Raw genomic sequence first — 8,890 nt, 5'->3', positions numbered from 1 at the left:
TCTCTTATTTAGAAAAAGGGGGGAGATGATGTGAGAACTCAGTCAGTCAATATCTATTAAGACACCAGCACCATTGGGCATAATCTTTTATATTATGAACGTAGCCATAAAGCTTGCATGTACTCTCTCTCTCTCCCAGCTGCTGGATTTAGTTTCTGTTTTCTGTTCTTGCAGAGGTTTATGATCTGTGAGTCTACTCCTAAATAAATACTCCTTTATTATACTCAATACTGAGCTAGTGTCAAATTACTTTAAAACATCCATATTCAGTTTTCTAGGCTACTTGCTGCTGACTAGAGGTGCTGGTACTCTTATGCAAACCCTCAAAAACTTACGGTTACAGTCAGTTCCTTACTAGAGTGTTCTGTGAGCCATGATCATTTCAATCAGCAGCCTTGAAGCTGTTCTGGTTGTAAAATTCAGAGGAAACTGCAACAGAGTTGCTCTGAAATGTTGGATCATCTAGCCATATGTTCCCACTAGAGATTTTTCAAGAGGTCTTCCTTTATCAAACTTTATTTTTATTAACCAAAAATAAATTCACAGACTTTCATTTCATTGGAAACAAAAGAAAACCTCTTCTCCAAAGTAATCTATCTAATGACTTTTATTTTGAAGTCAAGGCATTTTCAAAATATATATTTTATATTAATCCAATAGCATTTATAATCAAATGTCTTTTAGCAACTGTTGCTACTTCGCCAGCAATCAAACAATTCAAAAACAACACAATAACATACAATATCCATATTTTCTCTGTATTTCCCATTTTATGTTGCCTTTTACTCTCTTTTATTTTTATTTTTACTTTTTTTGAGACAGGGTTGTTCCTGTATCCTTGGCTGTCCTGAATCTCAGTCTGTAAATCAGACTGGCCTCAAACTCACAGAGATCTACATGCTTCTGTCTCCCAAGTGCTGCAATTAAAGGCATGTACTACCATGTCCAACTACTTTATTTCTTTTTTTAAAAACTTACCCTATCCTTTTTATTTTCCATCTCAAGCCTATGTATCTTTTTAAACACACTGTAAACTATTTAGAGATTTTTTTCTTTCTGAATCTGTCTTTATGATCTCTCTTTTTCTGACTACACATATCTTTAATCTGTTAAGCAGCATGGCTAAAATGAAAGCTGCATCTTTGGAGCTGGCTCTGCTCCATTCCTTAGTTTTCTGAGCCTAGCTTCATGGAGGAAGTATTGCCAGGAGACATATTCATTACCATAATTTTGGATAGTTTTGTAGGTCCACTGTTGTTTGAAGACCACTTATTTGTTCCTAGCTGCCCAGAACTGAAATAATCACACAGAAGCTGTATTAATTACAACACTGCTTGGCCTATTAGCTTATGCATATTTCTAGCTTATTATTACCTCTCAAATTAATCCATTTCAATTGTTTTATATTTTACTATGAGGCTAATGGCTTACTGGCAAGGTTCAAGCTCATGGTTTGTGTCTTTTCATGGCATGTCCATGACTCCACCTCCTTTCTCCCAGCATTCAGTTTAGCTTTCCCCAACTAGTTCTGTTCTGCCCTGTTATAGGCTCAAAGCAGTTTCTTTATTGAGTAACCAATAAAAGTAACACATATACAGAAGGTCTTCCCACACCAGTCCACTACCAAGAAGCCTGATGTTGACTGCTCATAAACACCATTTAAGTGCTTGGTACAGAGCCTCTCAGAAGAGCTACAAGGTTTTTGCTGCTAATGCTAAATCAGGGAGCTTCTCTTAATGGAGCTGCATCTCTCCTCAACAGCAGTAAACAGAGCCTACTGGAGACAAAATGGTTAGTGTGCCTCTGCTCACTGCCAGCAAACAGGGCATATTGGAGTCAAGGCAGTTACCAAGAAGCTGAGCATGACTCTGTTCTTCTTTGTCTAGAATCTTTAAAAAAAAAACTCTCTAAGGTTTTATGTGGAAATTTTTGCCCCATGTTGGGTGCCATCTGCAGCTGGAGGTTGTACTTTCTTTTCCTAGCTGCCCAGACCTGAATAAGCATGCAGAAACTATATTAGTTACAGCACTATTTGGTCAATGATTTAAGTGTATTTCTAGTAAGCTCTTATATCTTAAATTAACATATTTCTATTAATCTATGTATCACCATAAGACTGTGGCTTATTGGTAATATTCTGGCTTCTTTCTCCTTCGGCAGCTACATTGCTTCTCCTTGACTCTGCCCACTATTTTTCTCTGTCTCTGCCTAGATTTCCAGCATGTCTATACTCTGCAAAGCCATTGGACAAGACAACTTTATTCATCAAACAATAAAAACAACACTTATATACAAGGACATGTCAGGTCAGCCAGGAGGCAGATCCTTTTCCTGATTCTTAAGAGAATTTTTTATGTATAAGGATGTACATGTTCTTCTGCCATATGAACTTCCTAGACACTGTATGTGTTTGTGTGTGTATATGTTTGTGTGTAGAGATGTGTTATAGAAAATTGTGAAGTAAGCAATTTCTGTAAACATGTTTTCTTTGTATTTCATATTAGAGCTTGAAGTTCTGAGAACAGACAGTTAGGACAGAAGGATGACTAGAAAGTGGCATCGATCAAAACCAAGCTGAAACTTTTAAGAAAAATTTAGTCAGCTGGAACTCTGACAAATGGCTGGCTACATTCTCATTGTAGGTGGGTGCCAAAACTAAGTACATCGAGTAAAAACTCTTACATTCAGGTCATTGCTTTCCTCACCCTAGTACTGACTCTATTTCACATCTCAATGGGTGGTATCTTATATAATTTTAGATACCTTCATTTTGACCAGGAGTCACAGACCCAGAAGTAAGATCAAAGAGAAAAGAACACATTTGTAAGCTCAGCTGCCACCTCATATTAACAAAAGAAGCCAGCAGATTTGTGTCAAGGAATTTTAGCTAAAAACAGCTGCTGCTTAGTCTGCATACAAATTATCACCATCATCTAAAATTCTCTCTGTTACCATTCTGAATGGAAACATTAAGAAGACTGTATTCAGAGAAGTAAAGTTAATTCTATGTCCATGTTGACACACTGCAAAGCCAACAAGTAGAATTTTATATTCAAATTTAAGTACTATGTCACCTAAAAGTCAAGCAAACTTGACAAAATGTTTTATCTAAAATGAATATATATGTTATATATACATATTATATATAATATGTATGTATTCATTGTAGTTAAGGAAAGTTTTTCTTCTTCACAAGTTATTAAGAAATTAAAAAAAAGCATAATAATAAGTGCTAATGCTCCACTCATAGGCAGAGACAGACTAAATGCATGAAGATAGCCATGGAAATACCCCAGTTTTGTATATAAAAAGAATAGTGTGCAAAAGAGCCATTTTAATAAACTAAACTAGAACCAACTTTTAGCAATTTAAACTTTAAAATTCTTCATCTCTATTCTTATATAAAAGTCAATCATTCTTAAGTCACAAAATTTGAATACAGGAAGTAAAGGAAATAAAAATTTCAGGTGTCTTACTTAGGGTTTCTTTTGCTGTGATTAAAAGAACACAACCAAAAGGCAAGTTGAGAGGAAAAGTTGTACCCACCACGACAATGTTTATCATCAAAGAAAGTCAGGACAGTAACTCAAGCAGAGCAGGAGCCTGGAGGCTTGAGCTGCTGATTAAGAGGCCATGGAATAGTGCTGATTATTGGTTTGTTCAGCCTGTTTTCTTATAGCACTCAGAATGACCAGCTCAGGGATATCATAATCTACATAGACTAGGCCCTCTCCATCAATATCTAATTAAGAAAATGCCTAACAACCTGATCTTATGTAGGCATTTTCTCAATAGTTACCTAATTTCAGATGACTTGAGCTTGTGTCAAGTTGATATAAAACTGTCCAATACTTTAGAATTGAATACTTTTTCTAAGCTTGATATGAAAACTTGATATATAAAATTGACCAAATTAGGAACTTGACCACATTAATAGCAATTTTCACACAATTAAACTACCCTATATACAAAGCTGAGAAACAAGTAACAATCTAGGAAAATAATGAAATAAACATGACAAATATAGTTAATCCACCCAATATGTTTTTTAAAACTGTGTTTGAAAATCAATGAGAAACAGATGATGAAGGATATATGTGATATTTCAGAAAAGATTTTAAAACCTCATTAATATTTCAAACTCTACCATTAATAAAATAAATAAATAAAAACACAGTATTAAATATTTTCAGCAAACATATTTGCAACAGAAGTTAATGAGACTTTATTTCCATAATGTTATGAAAGTAAACTGAGCTAATCATCCATTAGTTGGGACAAAATTAATGAAAATCATCTGAAGGTTAGTTAATTAGTCTGTATCAGAATTTAAATAAATAAGTAAAAGACCTGAAAGATGGTTAAGTGGAAAAAATACTTCTAAGCCTGACTGCCTGGGTTTAATCTTCAGAAGCCATACAGTAGAAATAGAAGGCATTCATTACCTCTACCTACATGGGCATAAATGCCTACCCATATTAAACAATAAAATTAGTACTTTAAAGTAAACAGCCTTTTTGTCTAAGAAAGTTCATATCCAATTAATGATATATTCTTCAGGTTGTTCATGAAAATTTTACTTATACTAGCAAAAGTTGAAAAACAGCATAATCAATAATTGAAATTTACAAACACACATTAAATGCACATACATTTAATACTACTATGTGAAAGCCATGTAAACTTTTATTTACTGACAATATTCACAGTAAATTGTGGAATGAAATGACCTAAAATGGTCTTCCACTGACAAATATAGCTGTTCCCTTTCACATGTGCCCATAAATACCCTGAGATAGTAAGATATATACATGAAAAAGATTCTCTGGGAGAAAGACTGTCAAATGCTGTTGGGTTTTTTTTTTTTTTTTGGCTTCTTTCAATCTTGTTCATTTTGACTGTTTATTAAACAATCAATATTTGTGATGTTTATAATGAGTCAAATTATTTTTATTTCAAGTAAAAATGTAGTTGTTAAGAAGGACATTTTAATACTTTATCTGGCCTATTTTCAAATCTTAGACACAATTTAGGGACTGGAAATGTCTTTATTGGGCCATTTACACAACTTTCTGTCTTAGTGTATAGTCAGTTCCTAAGACTTTCAAAAATATTACCCATCATGAACACCAAACTTACAAAGGCAAGACAGAGTTTCCAGCATCTGCCTTAGATGAGCATCAGAAATAGATTCTGGATTGCCTGTCAGTCTTATGAAAAGTGAGATGGAAAGATTAGGGTTTAGCCTCAGACATCTGATACCAATTGAGCACAATCCATCTTCCAGCTCATTGTGGTTATTCCTCAGCTTGATTTTAGACTTAATCCCTTAAAAAAGTTTCCAGAATTTGGTAGCTCTCCAATTTCAATACATAAGCCTTTGTGAAAGCCAGATCTTGTCTGCTCTTGGTGCCTTTGCTTTTCCCGAAGGAACAGAGCATTCCTTCACACGTGGAATTATATGGTTATTTATCATCTATCACCTTAAGCTTTCAGCCACATATTCACCTACTATTTTGTAAGCATCTTAGACCTTCCTTGCTGTTGTACATTGAAAGATTTTTAAAACAGTTTTCTAAATTTGAACATCCTAAAATGTAATAAAGTTGTTGAAATAGTAAAAGTGATTTAGCTATTAACTCTAAAGATATAAATAAAACGTACCAGAGGTACTGAGAAGTAAGGAAACTATGTTATGAATACAACATTGAATATGAGCTGTATGAGAAGTAATTTGTGGTTAGGCCAGGAAAAAATAAGAAGTATTTTCAGATTAATTTTAAATAAGACTTTTATCTCTTTCACCCTCGCACCACAACATAACTTTTATAGTATTATCTACAAACTAAAAAAATTAAGTATAGATCTGATCACTAGTAGTGGGTAGGTAACAATCTGCAAGATCAGTACTAGGATTCTTCTGAGGAGCCCTTCACTGTCTGATTTTATTTTATGTCTCTGACTAGGTGAAGAAATTGAGAGACCAAAACATCTTACAAGAATATTTAATTCACTGGTACACATAATAACACATAGAATTTCTTTGAAATACTTAAGAATGACTCATTGACACCATTGCAAAACAGTTCACTTATAGACTAAGTCAGAAGAATATGGGGAAAATCCAAATGAATAAATTTATATTCCAAATGTCTTATCAATCAAGTGAGAGCAGACACAAATGTAGCTTTTATAAAAACACAAGATATTTCAAAGTACACAGAAAGTTATTCATCTTTGTTTTGTAACACTGGTACCTATATTTTCTTTTTGGTACAGGAATATATTTGAAAAGAGTATTTAAGATTTTTTAAAGACATGAAAAATGGATCCTTTGAGAAGTGAATAATATTACTTAACTTGTATTAAAAAGGAAAGGTAATATATTCAGGAGACATTCATTGTATAAATAGAATTTAGGTAGATTCAAAGAAAGCATCAAGATAAGAAACCACTAAAATTGACCAAAAACATTATTCACATAACTTTATCATTTGAGATTAATATAATAAAATGATGCATTATTTGGTTGGAGTAGTTTAGGTTTCCCTAAACTGGAAGTAAAAAATTGATTAGCAATAAACTCATTAAATATTATGAGATTCCAATGAATTATTTACTTCTTGTTATATGTAAGTTGGATAGGGAAAAAAGTTTAGATTATGATGCATATTAAGTTTCTATAATACATAGCATCATTTTCTCAAAACATTGGATTCAATGGGTATTCATTAAACTGGAAATCTGAGTCATGATAAAGTTTCTTGACAAAGCTCATACAGCCAATAAGTAAATTAAATGATTACTAAAACTTGCTGACAGTTGGTCATCCTCATAACTGCCAACAAATTTAGTGAACAGAGGTGAAATCTGTAAGAAAGGAAAGAGAGTATATGTGACAGAATTTATCAAGAGAAGTAGGAGATATTAAGAATATCCCTTGGGCTTTCATTGTCTGTAAATGTGAATATAGAAAGATGGGGGCTAAAATGAAATCCCACACTAGTTCAGAATTGAGTATAATAAAGGGTTACATTTTTAGGGCTAGACTCACATATCACAGCCCTCTACTCGAACAGTGAACAGCAACCAAATCCTGTAGCTGAAAAAGGGGGTGACAGCTCTTTACATTGGTGTATATACTATAAGAAGCCATGCCGAAGTGAGCAAGTAACCTAAAGGCTACTGGCTGTAAGAATTCCTACCGCAACTCACCCTTTTGTTTAAATAAGAGTTCTAAGCCTAATACAAATTATAAACAATAAGAAAAATATCAGGTATAAAAATTAGAATTACAACCAGCATAAAAAATATCAAGCAAGAAACATGTAATAAATGTTTCAATAATTTTCTTATCCTATGGAGTTTATGTCTTGTATTATAAATAACTTGGCTAAGTTATGAGAGGAAAGTAACTACAACTATCTAGTCTTCAACCCTGTTGAATACTTGAGAAGGGAAATAATATTACTTGAATAAGCAGGGAGTGTAATCAAGCAACTTCCAAAATGACAGAGACAACTAGCTACCTGGGAAATCACCCAGAGTCTCATTGGCAACACTGGAGCAACCAAATTTGGCTAAGGCCTAGAGTAACTGACAGACCATTTTCAAAGGCAGGAAATTTTTCTAAACTGTCTTACCCTGTCTTGGCAAGTTTGACAGGCTTTTTTCTTCTATCCTGCATGTCCTGTCCAGACATCACTCATCTTGTCACTGGTCAATGCATGGGCAATTCCTTGCCCAAAGACCAGTTTTGCCAAAAAGAAAACAAACTCTTAGTGGTGTGTCTTTGATGCTTAACATTCTCTCGGGTATAAATAGGTGCTGCCAGGAGCAATCATGTCTCACTTCAAGACAGTCTTAAATTATTTAAATGCCATATTCTACAGCTCTTTGAAGTAGTTGAAGATTACCCCTTTTAAGGCATTAACTTTATTCTGTATATTCTTTTTCTTCTCTCTCCCAAGCCTATGTACACCCATTCAACACTATGACCCATTTAGAGGTCTTTTATGTCTGAATCTGTGCTATTGTGAGTCTGTAATTCTTTATTATTCAGGAGCACTTCTTAAAATGCTAAGCACTTCTTAAAAACTTAAGTTGCACCATGTAGGGATAATATGGTACTGCCTGTTTCCTGCCCAGTCTAAACCTTAACTGTGCTGTTATTATGATAATTACGATAGTTTCTGCCTGAGATCAGCACAGTTCAGCATGGCTGAGTGGAGCCACTCCTGCCTCAGAGCCATTTCAAGTCCCCGAGCCCCACACAGTTCCAGGCACACAGCAGTCCCCATTGCTATTAAGCAAGCTGTAGCACTTTACTCACAAAACCCCATTCAAATTCTCTGTCTCCAGCAAAAGACAGAGGTCACAGTAGGAGCATAGCCCAAAAAGCTGGTGTTTTAAAAGTGTGTGGCTTTTTTTCTCTCCTCAAGGTAAGAGCCACACTCAGCAGTTTAACTCTGAGAATGAGCTTTTTATTTGAGTTACAGCCTAATCTGCTAGGCAGACCAGTGCGCAGCCTGGAAACATCTCTGTGTATGGTGGCAGGAATCCACCATGCTCTCCCGTCTTCCCAAGCCGAAGCAGGAAGAGCTGAGCCATGGGCATGGTCTCAGCTACTTTCCTACAGATCCCGAGAAGACACACAAACAAATGCACCATAGCCAGAGTTTGCACCAGTGGCAGGGCCCAGGAAGCTGCATTTTACAACCACATGGCCTTTTCTTACAGCTGCTGAGTCAGGAAATCTTTCTGCAGCACACCCTACCTAGCAAACAACAAAAAGCTGTATTATATTCTCTCTCTCTCTGTCTCTCTCTGTCTCTCTGTCTCTCTCTCTCTCTCTCTCTGTCTGTCTCTCTCTCTCTGTCTCTCTCTCTCT

This window comes from Alexandromys fortis, unplaced genomic scaffold, assembly GCF_014885135.2.
Source record: "Alexandromys fortis isolate MF-2015 unplaced genomic scaffold, M_Fortis_MF-2015_v1.1 scaffold_141, whole genome shotgun sequence".
Taxonomy (NCBI): Eukaryota; Metazoa; Chordata; class Mammalia; order Rodentia; family Cricetidae; genus Alexandromys; species Alexandromys fortis.
Note: the sequence above shows the minus strand (reverse complement) of the source record.